At 44.3% G+C, this 20,746-nt stretch overlaps 1 protein-coding gene across 6 annotated transcripts in view; it reads left to right on the top strand.

The window, feature by feature from the left end:
• AFF3 (ALF transcription elongation factor 3) overlaps positions 1–20,746 on the top strand; it is a 635,458-nt gene that overhangs the window by 371,744 nt on the left and 242,968 nt on the right. The gene's annotated exons all lie outside the window — the stretch shown is intronic.

Here is a 20,746-nt window from a genome sequence, read left to right as displayed (position 1 = left end):
CACACCACACACACACACACCTCACACACTCACACATACACACCATCACACACACACACACATACACACCATCACACACACACACAACCACACACACCCTCACACATACACAAACACACACCGTCCCAGACTTCGGACCAGGGGCAGCTCCCCAATGAAGTCTTGCTTCCAGGCAGGGAGGTGTTGGAGAGGACAGAGTCCTGGAAACGCGGGCTGTGCGGGCCTGGTTCTGATCAACACATACTGCCTCCAGATTCTCTGGACTGAATCCAGTTCCCTAAGGGGCTGAGGGGCTGAGGGCTTAAATAAATCCCTTGCTAATCATTCAGGCCAGCTGGTGAGGTAAGTCCTTGCTTCTCAGCCAGGCATACGAGGAGGTTTCCTCGAGTGTTCTTTGGTGCTATAGGGGATGCCCAGGTGCACCCAGAAAGTGGATCAGAGTGAATGCAGCTGCCCTGGGTTCTTGCAATGAGTAATGTTTGGCTGACAGAGTATAGTCTCTGAGCTTGGTACAGAGTAGGTCCTCTAATCAGACACATTAGACCCTCCCCAGTCACTTTCCCTCGCCACGAGGGCTCCCTATCTGGTGCAATCAGAGCAAAAACAGAATACCTTAGAAAAGTGGATGGTGTTAGATCTTCAGGGAGATCTCTCAACCATCTTTTTTCTTTTCTGGAGGAAAGTTCCTGCTAATGACAGCCTTCCACATCATAGAGTATGCCTAGATTCTAGAAAGACAGTCAGGCTAAATGCTTTATGACAGATAATGTTTTGGTTTTAAAAAGAACACAAGTTTTTTCAGTGACCAAGCTGGACTTCATCCTTAGGACAGTGTGGGGTTGACCGGAACCCTCTCAGGTCGTCTAATCCTTGCTGTCACATGGCATCTTTGCTGAGTAAGTACTGAGTGCCATGGGAAGCAGAGGCCTGAGTGACATCTTCTGAGGGTGTGTGGCTTCTCTCACGATGCAGGGCAGCTTGGCTACTGGCATGAAATTGTACAGTTGACACTTACACCTTCCCCTGGCAGCCCTGGGCACAGACAACACACCAGCCCCCTCAGAGCACCCGGACTCCAGGTTAGAGGCACCAGTATGTCAGGACTCCCACACTTGGGGCCAAGCGTGGAGGGAACATCCATCCTGAAAGTTTGGAGGAGGGTATTAAGAGGGGGTGGTTTAGGAGGTGGAACTGGCAACAAATGGCAGCTATGATAAATCGGAGATAGAGCCAACGCTTTCTGCCCATTTTGAAGTCGGGTAGATAGTGAAGTTTTCTCATGGAAATCTCTGCTCATTGTCCATTTTCCTCCTGTGAGGGATGGATTTTAGCCACCACTGTCTTCTGCAAGAGAAGTACCTAGAGAAAAGAAAGCCGGGTTGGGCCCCAGGTTCTAGGCAGCCATTCACCATCTCTGCCCACCACGTAACTCTCTGCAGCTCGAGGCACTTGCCTAAAAACAGCAAAGCAGAACAAATTTTGGATGCTGAAAATTATTTCTGTGGCACATATTCAAACTTAAGAAAATGGACCCTCTATACACTTGTGGGCCAGAATAAGCATTTATGTCTTTTTCACTTCTGGATAACTAAATGTCATGAGTTTAAAATATTTTGAGTCTCTTATGGGACTTTGAAGCACTAATTTTACCTTCAGAAGCCTTGTCTCTGATTTTATCATTAGTGGGTGTGTGTGGTGGTGGTGGTGGTGGGGTGTGTGTGTGTGTGTGTGTGTGTGTGGGCACGCAGGTGTGTGTGCACGTTAGAGCAGGAGTATTTATCCACAAACCTAACCATCCATTTAAACAAACATTGGGCATGGCCTGATCAGTCCTTGGATGTTAATACCAAAAGTAAAGCCCAGAGCGAATGCATTTGAAGTTGGAGCTCCTGAGAACAATCACTGCAGGTCAAGGTTTAAAAAGTTTCAGGAATCTTTGACTAAGGAGGCAAGAATATACAATGGAGAAAAGACAATCTCTTTAACAAGTGGTGCTGGGAAAACTAGTCAACCACTTGTAAAAGAATGAAACTAGAACACTTTCTAACACCATACACAAAAATAAACTCAAAATGGAGTAAAGATCTAAATGTAAGACCAGAAACTATAAAACACCAAGAGGAAAACATAGGCAAAACACTCTCTGACATAAATCACAGCAGGATCCTCTATGACCCACCTCTCAGAGTACTGGAAATAAAAGCAAAAATAAACAAATGGGACCTAATTAAACTTAAAAGCTTTTGTACAACGAAGGAAACCATAATCAAGGTGAAAAGACAGCCTTCAGAATGGGAGAAAATGATAGCAAATGAAGCAACTGACAAAGAATTAAATCTCAAAAATATACAAGCAGCTCGTGCAGCTCAATTCCAGAAAAATAAACGACCCAATCAAAAAATGGGCCAAAGAACTGAACAGACATTTCTCCAAAGAAGACATACAGATGGCTAACAAACACATGAAAAGATGCTCAACATCACTCATTATCAGAGAAATGCAAATCAAAACCACAGTGAGGTACCATCTCACACCAGTCAGAATGGCTGCTATCAAAAAGTCTACAAACAATAAATGCTGGAGAGGGTGTGGAGAAAAGGGAACCCTCTTACACTGTTGGTGGGAACGCAAACTAGTACAGCTACTATGGAGAACAGTGTGGAGATTCCTTAAAAAACTGGGAATAGAACTGCCTTATGACCCAGCAATCCCACTGCTGGGCATATACACCGAGGAAACCAGAATTAAAAGGGACACGTGTATCCCAATGTTCATTGCAGCACTGTTTACAATAGCCAGGACATGGAAGCAACCTAGATGTCCATCAGCAGATGAATGGATAAGAAAGCTGTGGTACATGTACACCATGGAATATTACTCAACCATTAAAAAGAACACATTTGAATCACTTCTCATGAGCTGGATGAAACTGGAGCCTATTACCCAGAGTGAAGTAAGTCAGAAAGAAAAACACCAATACAGTATATTAACACATATATATGGAATTTAGAAAGATGGTAATGATGACCCTATATACAAGACAGCAAAGACCCTATATACAAGACTTTTGGACTCTGTGGGAGAAGGCGAGGGTGGGATGATTTGAGAGAATAGCATTGAAACATGTATATTATCATATGTGAAACAGATCACCAGAACAGGTTCGATGCATGAGACAGGATGCTTAGGGCTGGTGTACCGGGATGACCCAGAGGGATGGGATGGGGAGGGAGATGGGAGGGGGGTTCGGGATGGGGAACACATGTACACCCATGGCTGATTCATGTCAATGTATGGCAAAACCAATACAATATTGTAAAGTAATTAGTGTCCAATTAAAATAAATTAATTAATTTTAAAAAATTTAGGGCTCAGTGCATGTTAATTAGATATGCTATGTATATCATATTATTAAGATTATCTCTGTTTATATGTCTTTTAATCCACTCAGTTTAATGAATTGAAGGGAATTAATTAAAATATGCTACTCATAAAAAATAAATAAATGAAAAGTTTTAGGAGCAGCTTCAAACAGATCACCTTGGAAAACCTTGGCAGGGTCAGGGGCGGGCCTGCTGCCAGAGCAAAGGTCATGGTCAGGCAGGATGTCCCCTGAGTGTGCAGTGGGGACATTGTATTGCCTTTTAACTTCTAATGCTTACCTCAACCTCTCAGGGTGTGTTCCTTCATCTCTCCCTCCCTTCCTCCCTCTTTCTCTCAGAATTAGTGTCTTAAAAAAACAGTGTCATAAACCTGGAATTCTGTTTCTTTATTTTATAATGTTCACTAGCATTTACAGATGTTCGGGCTACAGGGCTTTTGGTAACGTGTACATTAAGCCTTTCAAGTGCACTCTGTTTACAATTATTACAATGCGAAGACCCTAAATCCCAAAGACAACTGTCTTCATGCCCAAAGGGAAATGGAAAATCAAAACATTGGCCAGAATAATTTAAAGAAGAGAAAGGAAAAAAACTTTCCTTTTAGGTTTCTGAAGCAGTCGTTTTTGGGGTGTGTGTGTGTGTGTGTGTGTGTTTGATTATTTGGAATGAAGTCTCCAAAGTAATAAAGTTCTCCATGAGCTTAAATGACATGTCGGCCCCCAGTACCCCTCTCAGCATTTCTCTCTCCTCACATCAAAGAAAATGCATTGGCTTTCCAGCTTACAGGAAAGAGAATTATAAAATATATGTTACATATGTTTGGATTTTGTTAATAGAAAATCCCTCTCTGTGTTCTGCTAGATTTGACTAAGTTGCTAACAAATGCAAATACCCTTTTGATATATTTCTTCACCCCATTTCCTTGCTTTTTTCTTTTTCTCTTTCATGCATTCATTCATTCATTTGAACAAGTTTGTTCAATGTCTGTATCATATGCCAGCATGGTCTTCTAGGTGAGTTTCTAAGCTTCACTTGTAAAATGAAGATTAAAAATAATAACTATGTGGTCACTTTCCCAGGATTCTTTGTTTGTGAAAATCCCATGAAAATGTGAATTACCACACTGGTATATGATACTATAAGCATAATGATCATATTCCTGCTGTTTTTAAATTGTTGTTTAGGAATTTGTCCCAAGAATTCAAAATTGATTCAACAAATGAAAATCAAGTAATGTAATAACTATAGAATAAATAATCTTTAAAAACCTATTATCATCTAATAGATTAAATAGTAAAGCTTTTGACAAAAATCTAACACCCTCTCATGATTAAAAACTCTCAACAAGCTAGAAATAGAGGTGAACTTCTTCAACCAGTAAGAGTATCCATGGAAAACCTACAGCTAGTATCATATTTAATAGTGCAAGACTGAAAACTTTCTCCTGAGATCAGGAACTGTACAGTAATGTCTGCAGTCACTGCTTCATTCAACGTGGTGTTGGAAGTACTATCTAAGGCAATTCAGAAAGAAAATAAAAGACATCCAGATTGGAAAGGAATAAGTAGAACCATCTCCATTCACTGATAACATCATCTTCTATATGGAAAGTCCTAAAGAGCCCGCATATATATATATACAAAAGTATCATAATTAATAAACAAGTAGCAGTGTTGCAGGATATGAAATCAATATACAGAAATAAATATTTCTCTATACTAGTAATGGACAATCTGAAAATGAAATTAGGAAAAGAAGTCCATTTGAAATGGCATCAAAAGAATAAAATTAGGAGTAAAATTAACCAAGGAAATGCAGTACTTGTACATTGAAAACTAGAAGACAGTGTTGAAAGAAGTTCAAGGTCTAAATAAACGTAAAGATATCCTGTGTTCATTGACTGGAAGAATAATATTAAGATGACAGTACTCCCCAAACTGACTCACAGAATCAGTGCAACCCCCATCAAAATTCCAGCTGCCCTTTTTTTCAAAAAGGGACAAGCCGATCTTAAAATTCATATGGAAATCAAGAGACCTCCAAAGCCTAAAGAAAATATTGAACAAAGTTGAAAGGCTCACACTTGATGATTTCAAAGCTTACTGCAAAACAGTCGTACTTAATCAAGGTGTTGTGGTGATGAGATCAGGATAGACATATAGATGAATGGAATAGAACTGAGAGTTCAAAACTAAACCCGTGAGTTTATGGTCAGCTGATCTTTGACAAGGATGCCAGGTCCATTCAATGAGAGAAGAAGTGTCCGTTCAATAAATGGTGCTGGGACAACTGAACAATCTCATGTAAAAGACTGAAGTCAGCTACCTCACACCATATATAAAGATTAATTCAGACTTCCCTGCTGCTCCAGAATCCATCTGCCAATTCAGGGGACACAGGTTCAATCCCTGATCCAGGAAGATTCCACACGCCATGGGGCAGATAGACCCGTGGGCCACAACTCCTGAGCCCATGCTCCACAACACACTCAGAAGCCTGCACACCACAACAAGAGGAACAGCCCACTCGCTGCAGCCAGAGAAAGCCCGAGGACAGCAGTGAAGACCCACGTAGCCGAAAGTAAATAACTAGTTTTTTAAGTAAAAATTAACTCCAGATGGATTGAAGATCTGCATTTTAGAGCTAAAACTATAAAAATCTTAGAAGAAAATATAGGCCCAAATCTTTGTGACCTCTGATTAGACAGTTGCGTATTAACTATTACATGAAAAGCCCAAGAAACAAAAGGAAAAATAGCTATGTTCAGTTCAGTTCAGTTACTCAGTCGTGTCCGACTCTTTGTGACCCCATGAATTGCAGCACGCCAGGCCTCCCTGTCCATCACCAGCTCCTGGAGTTCACTCAAACTCATGTCCATCAAGTCAGTGATGCCATCCAGCCATCTCATCCTCTGTCGTCCCCTTCTCCTCCTGCCCCCAATCCCTCCCAGCATCAGAGTCTTTTCCAATGAGTCCACTCTTCGCATGAGGTGGCCAAAGTACTGGAGTTTCAGCTTTAGCATCATTCCTTCCAAAGAAATCCCAGGGCTGATCTCCTTCAGAATGGACTGGTTGGATCTCCTTGCAGTCCAAGGGACTCTCAAGAGTCTTCTCCAACACCACAGTTCAAAAGCATCAATTCTTCAGTGCTCAGCCTTCTTCACAGTCCAACTCTCACATCCATACATGACCACAGGGAAAACCAAAGCCTTGACTAGATGGACCTTTGTTGGCAAAGTAATGTCTCTGCTTTTGAATATGCTATCTAGGTTGGCCATAACTTTCCTTCCAAGGAGTAAGCGTCTTTTAATTTCATGGCTGCAATCACTATCTGCAGTGATTTTGGAGCCCAAAAAAATAAAGTCTGACAGTTTCCACTATTTCCCCATCTATTTCCCATGAAGTATAGCCACGTTAGCTCTTATCAAAATCTGAACATTTTGTAGCTTAAAGGACACTATGAAGAAAGTGAGAAGACAACTCACAGAATGGAAGAAAGTATTTGCAAATTATATGTCTAAAAAGGATCTGTTATCCAGAATTTATAAAGAACTCTTGCTGCTGCTGCCGCCACTGCTAAGTCGCTTCAGTCATGTCCGACTCTTAGCAGCCCCATGGACCTCAGCCCACCAGGCTCCTCCGTCTATGGGATTTTCCAGGCAAGAGTACTGGAGTGGATTGCCATTGCCTTCTTCCCCATGAGGGTAATGAAAAATAAAAGAAGTATTGGCAACAATGTTTAGCAATCAGAAACCTCATCTGTTGCTGTGGAAGTGTAAAACGGTGCAGGGACTGTGGAGAACTGTTGGCAATTTCTCAAAAAATTAAACGTAAAGTGACCAGTGACCCAGCAGTTCCCCTCTGAAGTATATATCCAAGAAAATTAAGAACACATGTTCACACAAAAACTTTTACATGAATGTTTATAGCAGTATTATCCATAATAGCCAAAAAGTTGAAACCACCCCCAATGTTTATCAACTGATGAGTAGATAAACAAATTATGGTACAATGAAGTCTTGTTTGGCCATAAATATGGATAAAGTACTGACATAGATTGCAACACGAATGAACCCTGGGAACATTATGCTAAGTGAAAGAAGCAAGACACAAAAGGCCAAACACTGTTTGATTCCATGTATGTGAAATGTCCAGAATAGTTAAGTCCATAGTGACAGAAAGTAGACAGTAGTTGCCAGAGGGTGGATTGGAAGGTACAAGGTTTCTTTTGAGTATGATGGAAATGTTTTAGAGGTAGAAATGGATGGCAGTTGTACAGCATTGTGAATAACTAATAACCCACTCAACTGTGCATGTTAAAATGGCTAAGATGGTGCATTTTATAGTATGTGGATTTTATGTCAGTTTTTAGAAAGTGATTTTGTAGTTCCTAGTAAAAATAATGCAATGGCGATTTTAGGCTCTGAGGTGCCAGAAAAATACAACTGTAGTATGTGCTTTATTGGAAAGTGGCCAGGTTCTCCATGAGAAGCATCTCCTTAGCATGTACACACTCATCCATACACACACACACACTCAAATGTCTTTCCTTTCCTACTATTTTCTTTAAGTGTGAGGGTAGGGGACTTCCCTCGCAGCCTAATGGGTAAGACTTTGCCTTCCAATGCAAGGGATATGGGTTTGATCCCTGGTAGATCCCACATGTCTCGAGGCCAAAAAACCAAAACATAAAACAGAAGCAGTACTGTAACAAATTAAATAAAGACTTAAAAATGGTTCACAAGAAAAAAAAAATCTTTAAAAGGAAAAGATTTTTTTAAATTGTGAAAGTAGACAGTTTAGATTAAAAAATAATAATAACAAAAAGAGCTCCCTATAGGATATATAGGGAAGTTCTGCGATACATGCCTATTACCCTAACATATGTAGCCAATGTAGTGTTAAAGCCCCGTTTTTTCCTTCTCCAAAGCCTATCTACATTTCTGGGAACCATGAATCAACATGTTTTTCTAGCCATTAGAAGTGAAAATAACTGAAAATCTTAATATCATCATAGCTGAATATCTGAAGATCCACCAGTAGAGTCTATAATTCATCTCACCTTCCCATCAGTGAGAGTCCAGTGAGAATTTTTCTCATCATTACATTTATGATGATCCCTAAGGAGAGGCTGTGTGTGTGCTGTGCTGTTGCTTCAGTCATGTCCGACTCTGTGCGACCCCATGGACTGTAGCCCGCCAGGCTTCTCTGTCCATGGCATTCTCCAGGCAAGAATACTGGAGTGTGCTGCCATGCTCTTCTCCAGGGGATCTTCCTGACCCAGGGATCAAACCCAAGTCTCTAACTTCTTTTGCATTGTCAGGCGGATTCTTTACCCGGAGAGCCACCTGGGAAGCCCAAGGAGGGGCTATACTTTTAATGTCATTGTTTCCTGATTATTAAATGTGTTGGTTCATTTAAAGGTGATACTGAATTTAGGATAACTTTTTTAGTCATTTCACGGTCACTATACCCTAAAAACTACAAGTCTACCAAATTCTGACTTCCAAAAGGTATCCTTATATTGAAACTTTTGCGGAGGGGCCACTTAAATGGAGATGACTTTTCTGAGCTCCTTCTGTCCATGTTTATATGTGTGGTGAGTCGGGGCAGGGCACACATGTACAGTATACACAGAGATGCCTCACAAAACACTCTTGACAGATGGATACGTAGATACCTAGACAGAGGGGCTTCCATATGGATCCAGTGATGCTCACATGAAAGGGAAATGGATGTGGGAGCAGAAGAGACAGACCTTGATCCTGCCCGAGCTGGTTAGGAGTAGGAGAGCCATGGGGCTTCCAGGTAGCGCTAGTGGTAAGGAACCCTCCCGCCAGTGCAGGAGACATAGGAGATACGGGCTTGATCCCTATGTTGGGAAGACCCCCTGGAGAAGGAAATGACTACCCACTCCAGTATTCTTGACTGGAGAATTCCATGGACAGAGGAGCCTGGCAGGCTATAGTCAGTCGGGCCGCAAAGAGTTGGACACGACTGAAGTGACTTAGCACGCATGTTCGGGAACCGTGCTGGAATGTACGTATGCACGATACTTCTCCTGCTTTCTGATCTGCTCCTAGCCCCCTGTTTCCCCCACCTCCCATCCCAGTCACTGTCTGTCTGAGACTCCCACGGCTTCACCCCTTCCTTAGATCCATGGTCCATCCTTTTATTCATGGAATAAATACGCCCCCAAGCTCAGTGCCAGTGTTGTGTGAGGTGCGGGTAACGGCCTTGAACCTGCAGGAAGAATTAGAAGAGGAGGCCAGAAGCCAGGGAAGGGGAAGTGAGCTCCAAGCCGCGGGAGCACCAGGCCACTCTGCCCAAGGACACAAGGCAGGCACACGGGTTGCTGCAGAACCCCTCAAGCCTGGGACAAGCCAACCTGTCCTTATACCACAGACCTGTAGGGACCAGGTCAGAGGGACATACCAGCTTCCTGTTTGAACCAGCAGTCCTGGAACTAATTTTCCCAGATTTGGGTTTTGTAGAGTAACCCCGGGGGCCTGCTGTAGGAGTGCTGGGCCTCTCCTCTGGGCATCCTGGAAGCTACTGAAGGGAGCTGACTTCTGCCTCCAGGGAGGTAGCCTGGCAGAGACCAGCTCTCCAGGGCAGTTTCATGTTCTCAGAAAGGACAGGAACAGAGTAGAGAGCCTGCCAGGTGCTGGAGTTGTCGAGCTAGCACCCTGATGAGTTATAATGAGGAGGTTTGAGAGAGTCGTAATGAGGAGCCATGTACTTAAATCTGCGAGAGAAGCATAGAAGGCCAGGCAGTGGGATGCTTAAACCCGCGCAGGAAGTGAAGACCCAGGCAGCCAGGACGGTGTCTTCCCTGGCCGATCATCCCTAGGACTCAGAGTTCAAGCCAGGGACCCCGCGTGGTCTGTCCGCCCACACCCATGGTCTGGGGCCCACTGCTGTGCACAGTTGGCCCTTGGGCTCATCCCGGCCACCATCTGCCGTCAGCTGGTTTAAGGCCCGCGAGGGATGGGGCTGGGGGTCAGGTAGGAGCAGGACAAGGCTTTTGGAGGAATAGAGGCCCCCTCTGTGTGGGAAGCACTGCAGATGCCTGGTGCACTTTCCTCAGACATGCCTGGGAAGGAAGGAGGTCAGTGAGAGGGCCTGTGCAAGAACTCTGCATGGACGCAGGAGGCTCTCCGTAGAGGCTTGTTTAAAACCAATCGCCTAAGCCACAACTGACTTGAAAGCCTGAATGGTATGCTTTTTGTTTGTTTATTATTGTTGGTGTGTTTGTTTTTAAGAAAAGCATAGACCCCTTATCAGAGGCCTTGCTCTTGGACGAAAATTATGTTATGGCCAAGACTCCCCCTTTACCATCACATCTGCCACCCCAGCAAACAGCCTATCTGGAAATACCCAGTTCTCAGCAACTAGTTATGCCTATAAAAGTATACTAGTGCAAAATAGATTTCCCCTGCGATGTCAAACTACCCATGCTTCAGAGAGTGAGCAGCAGCTCAGGGCCTGCATCCCCTCTGGAAGCATTTCTTATAGAAGTTCAGACAGCCTTGCTCTGCTCCACTGCTGTGTCCAGGGCTTGGTCAGTAGCAGAAGGTGTCTGTTGGCAGTGTGAGTGCTTCTGGCAGCCAGTGCCTCTGGGTGGGAACCGAGCAGCCCCGTCCCCACGGAGGTGAGCACAGAGACAGGGTGGCTCAGAGGCGGGTGGAGGTGTGGCTCCTTCACCTACTGCCTGTGAGACCTTGGGAAGGTTCTTTAACTTTGCAAGTCCTCAGTTTCCTCATCTGTAAAATGGGCCAGTAGTGCTTACCTCACACTGTTCTAAGGACTGCAAGAGCCGTGCAGAAGGAGACCTGAGCAAGTGTTCTGTACTCAGTGCCTTTGAAAACGTATTAGCTGTCCATGCTCTGATCAGCAATAGCCCAAGGAACTGAATCGATCAGTCTCACACTTGAACTGAGATTTTAAATGTGAAATTTCCAGTTAAAGGTGACTCGGTGATTACGCTGGTCATTGTCTAATTTTCATACATCCACTCAAATATTTTCCCTCTTTCTCAAAGCCCAGGGTTCATTCTGTCTTAAAGTCTTATCCTCAGTAAGGAAGAGCAAGGCGCTCTGCTCATTTCAGGCTCTTATGCTCTTTTGAAATTATTTGGTCATTGATTCTAAATGCCTCTCAACTCGTAAGAATGCGAATTACATGCCATTCTGTGATGCTCACTAATTAATATGTGTTCATCATGGGCTTTGACCATGGCTCAGTGGTAAATAATCTGCCTGCAATGCAGGAGACACAGGATATGCAGGTTCAATCTCCTGGTCAGGAAGACCCCCTGGAGGAGAAAATGGCAACCCAGTCCAGTGTTCTTGCCTGGGAAATCCCATGGACAGAGGAGCCTGGTGGGCTGCAGTCCGTAGGGTCGCAGAGCAAGGACACAACTGAGCACGCATGCATTGTGTCCCCACCTTTTTTTGTGTGGCTGTTCTGGGTCTTAGTTGCAGCATGTGGGATCTAGTTCCTTGACCAGGGATTGAACCCAGGTCCCCAGCTTTGGGAGCTCAGAGTCTTAGCCACCAGATCACCATAGAAGTCCCACATCTTCACTTCTAACCGTGATTCTCCTGAGGGGAAAGACAGTGGTTTTGATGTCTTCTGTATGGCCAAGAAACTGGGCAAAGACTGTATGAAGACTCTATGTTGAGTTGGATAAATTAGGTGGGTCGATACACAGTTTTTGTTTGTTTAACTTGAGGGCACAGTGACCAGGTCCACCTCTCTCTGCTGTAGTGAAGGAGAATCCAGAAGAGTGAAGGAGGTTCCCTGTGTCCTGAGGGTGCCTCAGCTGGACAGGGCAGGGCACGGAAGAGGTCCAGGAGTTGAGGTGGAGCATGGGTGCCCCCAAGTCATCCTTCTGGGCCCGGGACACTTTGGTGCTCCAACTACCTCCAAAGAGACCTGTTCTGAGATCAGAAGCTGGCCCTGCAGACTCTGTCCTCTAAAAGCAGTTCCTTACTCTGATACTGAAATATCTGATTTTTCCTAGAGCCTGCCATCTCCTTCTTTCTGTAATTGTCTTTCTCATCACTTTAAAAGGTCACCTTTTCCACTGTCCCCTCATCCAGACTGTCTGGCCCACTGTTGCCAAGTAACTCTAAAGCAGCACCAGATATGTGTGACCCTCCACGTTTAGACCCTCTGTGCCCACCCACTGCCAGCCCCTACCCTCCATGCCTCAAGGTCACATTCAAATTCCCTTGTAGACCTTGCCCAGTACCCTCCTCTGCTCTCTACTCATACCCTTGTCCCAGCTCAGACTATCCCACCAGCCTGTTCCTGGGGTCACCCAACTCTCACCTTCTGTTATAAATTCTGGACAGTAGATCCATGCAGCCCTGGCCATGCCAGCGTATGGTGAGCCCTGCATCACTGCCTGGCCCTGAATTTGGAATCTGCTGCCCATGTCTGAGGGCTTCCCAGGTGGCTCAGAGGTAAAGACTCCACCTGCCAATGCAGGAGACCTGGGTTCAATCCCTGGGTGGGGAAGATCCTCAGAGAAGGAAATGGTAACCAGCTCCAGTATTCTTGCCTGGGAAATCCCTTGGACAGAGGAGCCTGGTGGGCTACCGCCCATGGGGTTGCAAAGAGTTGGACACGACAACTTAGTGACTAAGCAACAGCCACTGCAACCCATGCCTGAAGGGCTGTTTTCTTGTGCCTTCATGTGTTCATGGATTCCTGTCTCCCCAGCTGCCCTGTAAGCTCCCTTCCATGATCCCTGTTCTCTGTGCCCCATTGACAAGCACAGCGCAGGGCCCCTCCCTCGCCCTGAAGCCAGGTTGGAGACTGCTCTCATGGTGTTCCCAGAAGTCTGGTTTCTACCCGAGGCAGAGCCACTGAGGATGCCTCCGAGTGGAGCCCTCTCGGGTTTGGGCCAGAGCCTGCCACGGAGCCCAGACAGAACATCGGTTGTGCAGACAGCAGTAATAAAAGGGGATTTCAGTGGTTTGTTCATGGTGGCACCAGCAGTCGTTCTGTGTGAGAGCAAGGAGCCCACTACAGGAGCAGGGAGAGCGCGCGCTGCCAGCTCCTCGCCATTGTAATTGGGAAGCTGGCTTGTCTGAAATCCAGTTTCACAGGTGCAGAATTCATCCTCGACAGGTGACTCTGTTTTGATTTGTATCATCACTTGCAAAACAGAATGGAGAGAGCGGTTTCAGACCATAAAGCACGTTCAGCTGCACAAGAGATATTAGTGTTAAAAATCCGTCAGTGTTGCTAAATATTTACCCAATTCTGGGTTTCTACCTTCTGCCAACCTGAAGCATTTTCTTGGCAAATGCGCTTCATGGAACTTTGGAAGTCTCTCTGCCTTACTCCTCTAACTACATAAATACAGCCATCTGTCTGTGCTAGGTAAACAGACTGACCTCTATTCTTCTTACTATTTTTTTAAACTTTTGTTTTAATTTCTTGAAATATGTCCAGAATAATCCCTACTCTGCCGCCAATTCTTTATTAGGAGCCAAAAAGACACAATTATAAGGAACTCCAGAAACAACTAGAGTGTTCCTTTTTTGCCCACTGTTATTTGAAACCCCTCTGAGAATCGTAATTTGCAAGTTCTGCACACTTTCCTTCCTTCTGAGAGGTCATTATGTATTTTTCTGTGTCTCCTACTGTTGCATTATTTTATTGTTCTACTGGAGATGCTGGGTTTTTGTTCAGCATCAAATTTATTTCAAAGTTCATATTTGCTCAGAACCAAACTAGTGTTCTGCCACGACTGTAAATAAGACGAGATCAGTTGGTGTCGAATTAGCTCCTGCCGTGTGTGTAGCTGCTAGGTTTGTTTTTCAAAGAAATCCTCACATCTGGAGTATTTTTAATGCATTCAAAGGGATTACTCATTGTCCCTCAAAAAGTCATTTTGAGACGCTAAATAAGTCATTCTAATGATGTCATCTCGCAAGCATTCCTAGAACTACTTTCTTCTTGAGAACAAAGCGGATGAGCTCTGAGTTGGGTTACGACCCAGAAACGCTCTCCTTAGTTTACTCATTCACTTTCTTGAAGCTCGACTCTGAACCACTTCTGACTCTCTCTGAATTTGGATCCACTGTTAATGCTGACACGCCCAACCCTTTATCCCCCAGGAATTCAGAGGCCTGTGATGTAGAGGCATCAGTTCCCAAAGAGGAATTTCAGAACGCTCTTGAGGTGCCCCAGCCCTGGTGGCAAGAAAGACCCACCTGCCGAACAGTGACAACAAATGATACGAATGTGTGTTGATCTAGCAAGGTCATAAAGCTTCAGGACAGCCTCACCCCTCACTTGTTGAGCGACCGTTATCTGAGAACCCCGCGTGGGCACTGTACTTAGATAGACCCTGGGGATGGAGTCATGAACAAAAGAGGGCTCTCTGCCCTCAGAGGGCTAAACTGTGGTCTCAATCAATGTTGACTGAGTTATAAACTGTTAGTGCTCTAGACTCTCGGAGAAAGGGGAAGTTAAACAAAGGAGGCTGTGAGATGTTCCTGAACCACTGGGGTCATGAACTGGGATCATGTGATGAAAGGGTAGGGTGTGGACAGAGACGTGCCGGCAGAGGTCAGACATCCGGGCAGCCTCGGGGGGCGAGTGCATGAGCCTCCTGCATGTGGGAGTGGTGGGAACCCGGCTTGCCTGAACCCCAGGGAGACGCTCCTGGGAGAGGCATCAGGACAGGTGCTGTTAGGCCCAGAGGCACCTGGCATTTAAAAATATGCCTTCCCCAGTCTTTCAGGGCCCCCGAGGACAGAATAACTGTGCGTAAGGAAGTGGGAATAACCCTGGACTTGGGATGAGGAGGTGGTGAGTCTGGTCCCGGGGCCACGGGGAACCCTGGAATCTGGGGACAGAGGCCACTGCGGGAAGCCATGTTGCTACTTTTCACATGAGAGGTCTTGACCTGGAGAGGTTATCTGCCCAAAGCCAACAGTCATTCTGGGGCTCAGCTGGAATGTGAAACCAGGGCTTCTGTGTCCTTCAGTATCCCTTCAGTTTGTCAAAGAATGGTAAGAACATTTAGCTGGGGTCCTCAGGGCCATGCTGAGGAGGGTCTGGACCCTTCATCAAAAACTTGCTACTCCTTCCCTGAGTCTAGAGGGTGTTCATTGTCTCAGAACCCCTCTGCCACTCACCATCTGCACCCACAATTGAGCAATCTCTAGGTCTTCTTTTTTACAGCTGTATCATAATTTACGTATCAGAAAACTAACCCATTTCAAGTGTGCAATTCAATGATATGTAGTAAATTTATAGATTTGTGCAACCATCATCATAATATAGTTTTAGAAGATTGCATCAACCCAGTAAGATCCCTCATACCCATTATATGGAAACATTCACACACACACACACACACACACACACTCTGATACGCTGCATGGTTCAAGTGGAATATTGACGTCCTGCCCTATTCAAGCTTTTAGTGCAACACGTATTTTTAATGGGGAACTGGTAAAGAATCTGCCTGCCATGAAGGACACACCAGTTCAATCCCTGGATCAGGAAGATCCCTGGAGAAGGAAATGGCAACCCACTCTAGTATTCTTGCTTAGAGAATCTGTTGGACAGAGGAGCCTAGTGGGCTACAGTCCATGGGGTTGCAAAGACTCAGACATGACTTAGCAACTAAACAACAACATATTTTTAGCAATCAGGTTTCAACATTTAGAAAAGTTTGTTGCTATATAATAAAACGTGCCTGCCGCATACTTTAATGATTATATGGAATACTCTTCAAAGATAAAACTTTATGGCTCACCTTTTCTTCTCAAAACTTGCTTTTCCTTCCAATTTTCTTGTTCATATTTATTTCAGGAATTCTACCCATAGAGATGTGATATGGTAAATATATTTGTGGGACAACCTAAGAGGTGAGACAGAGAGCTAATTTCCCAGATAACCAAAGCACTCTTTAAACAATAATAAAAATATATACTCTCATATAAGAGTGAGCAAAGGTATAAACAGGTATTCTAGAAATAGGAAAAGAATGCATCTAATAAATATGCTATACTAATAGAGATGCAATTAAAGCAACAGTTCATTTCTCCTATGAAATTGGCAGTGAGTTAAAAAAATATTTTTAATTGAGGTATAATGAATTGTGTATAATGATATAAAGTTGCAATACATTTAAAGTATACCTGATGGTACGATATACACTGTGAAAGGATTCCCACCATCAAGGTGATTAGCACATCCATTGCCTCACATATTTATCTTCCTTATTTTGGTAAGCACACTTAAATTCTGCTCAGCAAGTTTCAGTTATGGTTGTGGTTTAGTCACTAGGCTGTGTCTGACTCTTTGTGACCCCATGGATTGTAGCCCACCAGGCTCCTCTGTCAAATTTCAATTATGCAGTACAGTATAATCATTACAACTGTAAGTATTTTATTACCAGCTATACTTAGGTCCTCAGACTGTATTGCTCTTATAACTGAAAGTTTGCATCCTTCAGGGCTTCCCTGATAACTCAGTTGGTAAAGAATCCACTTGCAATGTGGGAGACCCCGGTTCCATTCCTGGGTTGGGAAGATCCGCTGGAGAAGGGAAAGGCTACCGACTCCAGGATTCTGGCCTGGAGAATTCCATGGACTGTTTAGTCCATGGGATCCCAAAGAGTTGGACACAACTTGCATCCTTTTACCAGTTTCTCCCTGTTTACCCCAGGCAGTCCCCACTCTACTTTCTCTCTCCACGTAAAGTGATGCCACACAGTATCTGTCGTTACTGTCTGACCTATTCCACTTAGCACAGTGTCCTCAAGGTCAACCCATTTGTTGAAGGTGGCACAGTTTTCCTCATTTTAAGGTTAAATACCATTCATATCTAGCACAGTTTGTTTTTCCATCTATCTGCAGTGGACACGGTGGTTCTTTGCATACCTTTGCTGTTACGAATAATGCTGCAGTGAACTTGGGAGTGCCCATGTCTCTTTGGGATGATGATTCGTTTCCTTTGGATATATACCCAGAAGTGGGATTGCTGGATCGGGTGGCAGTTCTGGAATAGGGGCTGGTCAGGGCACAGTGGTTAGCACAGGACAGTTATCGAGAGACTGAGGGCAGCAGTTAGAGGTCCCGCTCTGCTAATGGTCAGCCTCGTGACAGAAGGTGCTGTGGGAGGTGGATGGCAGCCTGCTCCCTGGGACCCTACAGGCCCTCCAGCCTCAGGGCCTGCGGGTGAGCTGTGGGCCGGGGACAGGCTGAGGGCTGTGTCCTGCAGGGCTCCAGAGCCCTCATCACAGCCGCCAGCTAGCCGGTCCCAGGCCTTGAGACAATGGGAACCCCTTCCCCAGCCCTGCCTCCGCAACCTAATGGCAGCCGTGGTCTTCATGGGTAGCAGACTATGGAGGCCTCAGCAACTGGAGTACATGGATACTGCCATTCAGGTACCAGCTTCAGCCAGCTTCAGTCTCTCTGTTTAAGTTTCAAATCTCGGTCCAGCATGGGTCAGTTGTCCACCCCTAGGAGGTGGCCAGAGGTCAGGGTTAAGTTGCAAGGACCTTGCATGTCGTTACTTCAGGCCCACCTCTGTGGGTGGGGCTCTTCTCAACGAAGGGCAGTTGTTTTAAGCTGGGAATTGACCTGATGGGTACTCGTTGACCTTAGCTCCCTGCCCACGTCTCCTGCATTGGCAGGCAGATTCATAACCACTGGACCACCAGGGCAAGTTCTGAGGTGTATGTGGTTTTGATTTGCATTTCCCTTACCCTTTAGTGATATTGAGTACCTTTCCATGTACCTGTTGGCCATTTGTGTGTCATCTCTGGAAAAAAGGTCTTCAGGTCCAATGCCCATTTTTTAATTGGGTTGTTTGGCTTTTTACTATTGAGTTGTATAAGTTCCTTGTCTGTTTTGGATGCTAACCCTTTATCAGATGTGTGGTTTGCAAATCTCCGATTCCATGGGTCACCTTTTCATTTTGTTGATGTTTCCTTTGCTGTGCAGAAGTGTTTTAGGCTGATATCCTGCTTGCTTATTTTTACACTTCTTTTCCCACATTTTGTTTCTGATGTCACAACTTAAATCTTTTTATATTGTATATTCATTAACAAATTATTATAATTATAGTTATTGTAAATAATTTCTTTTTACCTGTATATTAGAGTTATAAGTTATTTATCACCTCCCTTGTAAATACACACCATCATTATAATATTAGAGTATTACAAATTTATATATTTACCCTCACCGGTGACTTTTACACTTTCAAGTATTTTTTGTTACTAATTTGAATTCAGCTCCTTGAAGTCCCTTTAACATTTATAGTAAGGCTGGTCTAATGGTAATAAACTTCAGCTTTTGTTTAACTGGAAAACTTTTTATATTTCTTTCAATTCTGAAGGACAGCTTTGCTGGGTATTGTGTTCTTGGGCATAATCCCACGCTACCTTCTAGCCTGCAAGTTTTCTGCTGAAAAATCTGCTCATAGTCCTAGAGGGGTTCCCTTGTGCATAAACAAGTTACATTTCTCTTACTTCTTTTAAGATTCTCTCCTTGTCTTCAAAAATTTAATTGTAATACATCTCAGATCTCAGTATGAGTCTCTTTAAATTCACCTCCTTTGGAGCTTTCTGAGATTCCTAGATCCGAACGTCTGTTTCTTTCCCCAGGTTCTCTGAAAAGCTTTCTGCCCCTTTCTCTCTTTCTTCTCCTCTTGGGATCCCCACATGCATATGCTGTCCCATTTGATAGTGTCCCATAAAAGTGTCTTAAGCTATCTTCACTCGTTCTCAATCTTTTTTTTTTTTCCTCCTCTTACTGGATGAATTCCACTGCCCTTTCTTCTAGTTCACTGATCCTCTCTTCCACTTCATCTAGTCTGCTTTTGAATCTCTCTGTTGAACTTTTTCGGACTTCCATGGTGGCTCAGATGGTAAAGAATGCCTGCAATGCAGGAGACTCAGATTCAGTCCCTGCATTGGGAAGGTCCCCTGGAGAAAGGAATGGCAACCCTCTGCAGCATTCTTGCCTTGAGAATTCCTTGGACTGAGGAGCCTGGTGAGCTATGGTCCATGTTATTATATTTATTATATTCTTCAGGTTTGTGATTTCTCTTTCATACTTCTTAATATTTTCTCTTTGTTGTAATTTTCATTTTGTTCACGCATTGATCTCCTCACCTTTTTCACGTTGTTCACACATTGATCTCCTCACCTTGCTGTGCATCTTTATGACTGTTATTTTGACCTATCTCAGTTCAGTTCAGTCACTCAGTCGTGTCCGACTCTTTGTGACCCCATGGACTGCAGCATGCCAGGCCTCCCTGTCCAACACCAACTCCCGGAGTCCACCCAAACCTATGTCCATTGAGTCGGTGATGCCATCCAACCATCTCATCCTCTGTCGTCCCCTTCTCCTTCTGACCTCAATCTTTCCCAGCATCGGGGTCTTTTCCAATGAGTCAGCGCTTCACATCAGGTGGCCAAAGTACTGGAGTTTCAGCTTTAGCATCATTCCTTCCAAAGAAATCCCAGGGCTGATCTCCTTCAGAATGGACTGGTTGGATCTCCTTGCAGTCCAAGGGACTCTCAAGAGTCTTCTCCAACACCACAGTTCAAAAGCATCAATTCTTCGGCACTCAGCCTTCTTCACAGTCCAACTCTCACATCCATACATGACCACTGGAAAAACCAAAGCCTTGACTAGATGGACCTTTGTTGGCAAAGTAATGTCTCTGCTTTTGAATATGCTATCTAGGTTGGTCATAACCTTCCTTCCAAGGAGTGGAAGCATCTTTTAATTTCATGGCTGCAATCACCATCTGCAGTGATTTTGGAACCCAAAATGTCTGCCACTGTTTCCACTGTTTCTCCATCTATTCACCATGAAGTAATGGGACTGGTTTTACAAAAGGCAGAGGAACCAGAGATCAAATTGCCATCATCCACTGGATCATGGAAAAAGCAAGAGAGTTCCAGAAAAACATCTATTTCTGCTTTATTGACTATGCCAAAGCCTTTGACTGTGTGGATCACAATAAACTGTGGAAAATTCAGAAAGAGATGGGAATACCAGACCACCTGACCTGCCTCTTGAGAAACCTATATGCAGGTCAGGAAGCAACAGTTAGAACTGGACATGGAAAACAGGCTGGTTCCAAATAGGAAAAGGAGTACGTCAAGGCTGTATATTGTCACCCTGCTTATTTAACTTATATGCAGAGTACATCATGAGAAATGCTGGACTGGAAGAAACACAAGCTGGAATCAAGATTGTCGGGAGAAATATCAATCACCTCAGATATGCAGATGACACCACCCTTATGGCAGAAAGTGAAGAGGAACTAAAAAGCCTCTTGATGAAGGTGAAAGTCGAGACTGAAAAA

Source organism: Bos javanicus, chromosome 11 (assembly GCF_032452875.1).
Source record: "Bos javanicus breed banteng chromosome 11, ARS-OSU_banteng_1.0, whole genome shotgun sequence".
NCBI classification, from domain to species: Eukaryota; Metazoa; Chordata; class Mammalia; order Artiodactyla; family Bovidae; genus Bos; species Bos javanicus.
The sequence above is the reverse complement of the archived record's forward strand: the minus strand, read 5'-3'. Positions and strand labels throughout refer to the sequence as shown.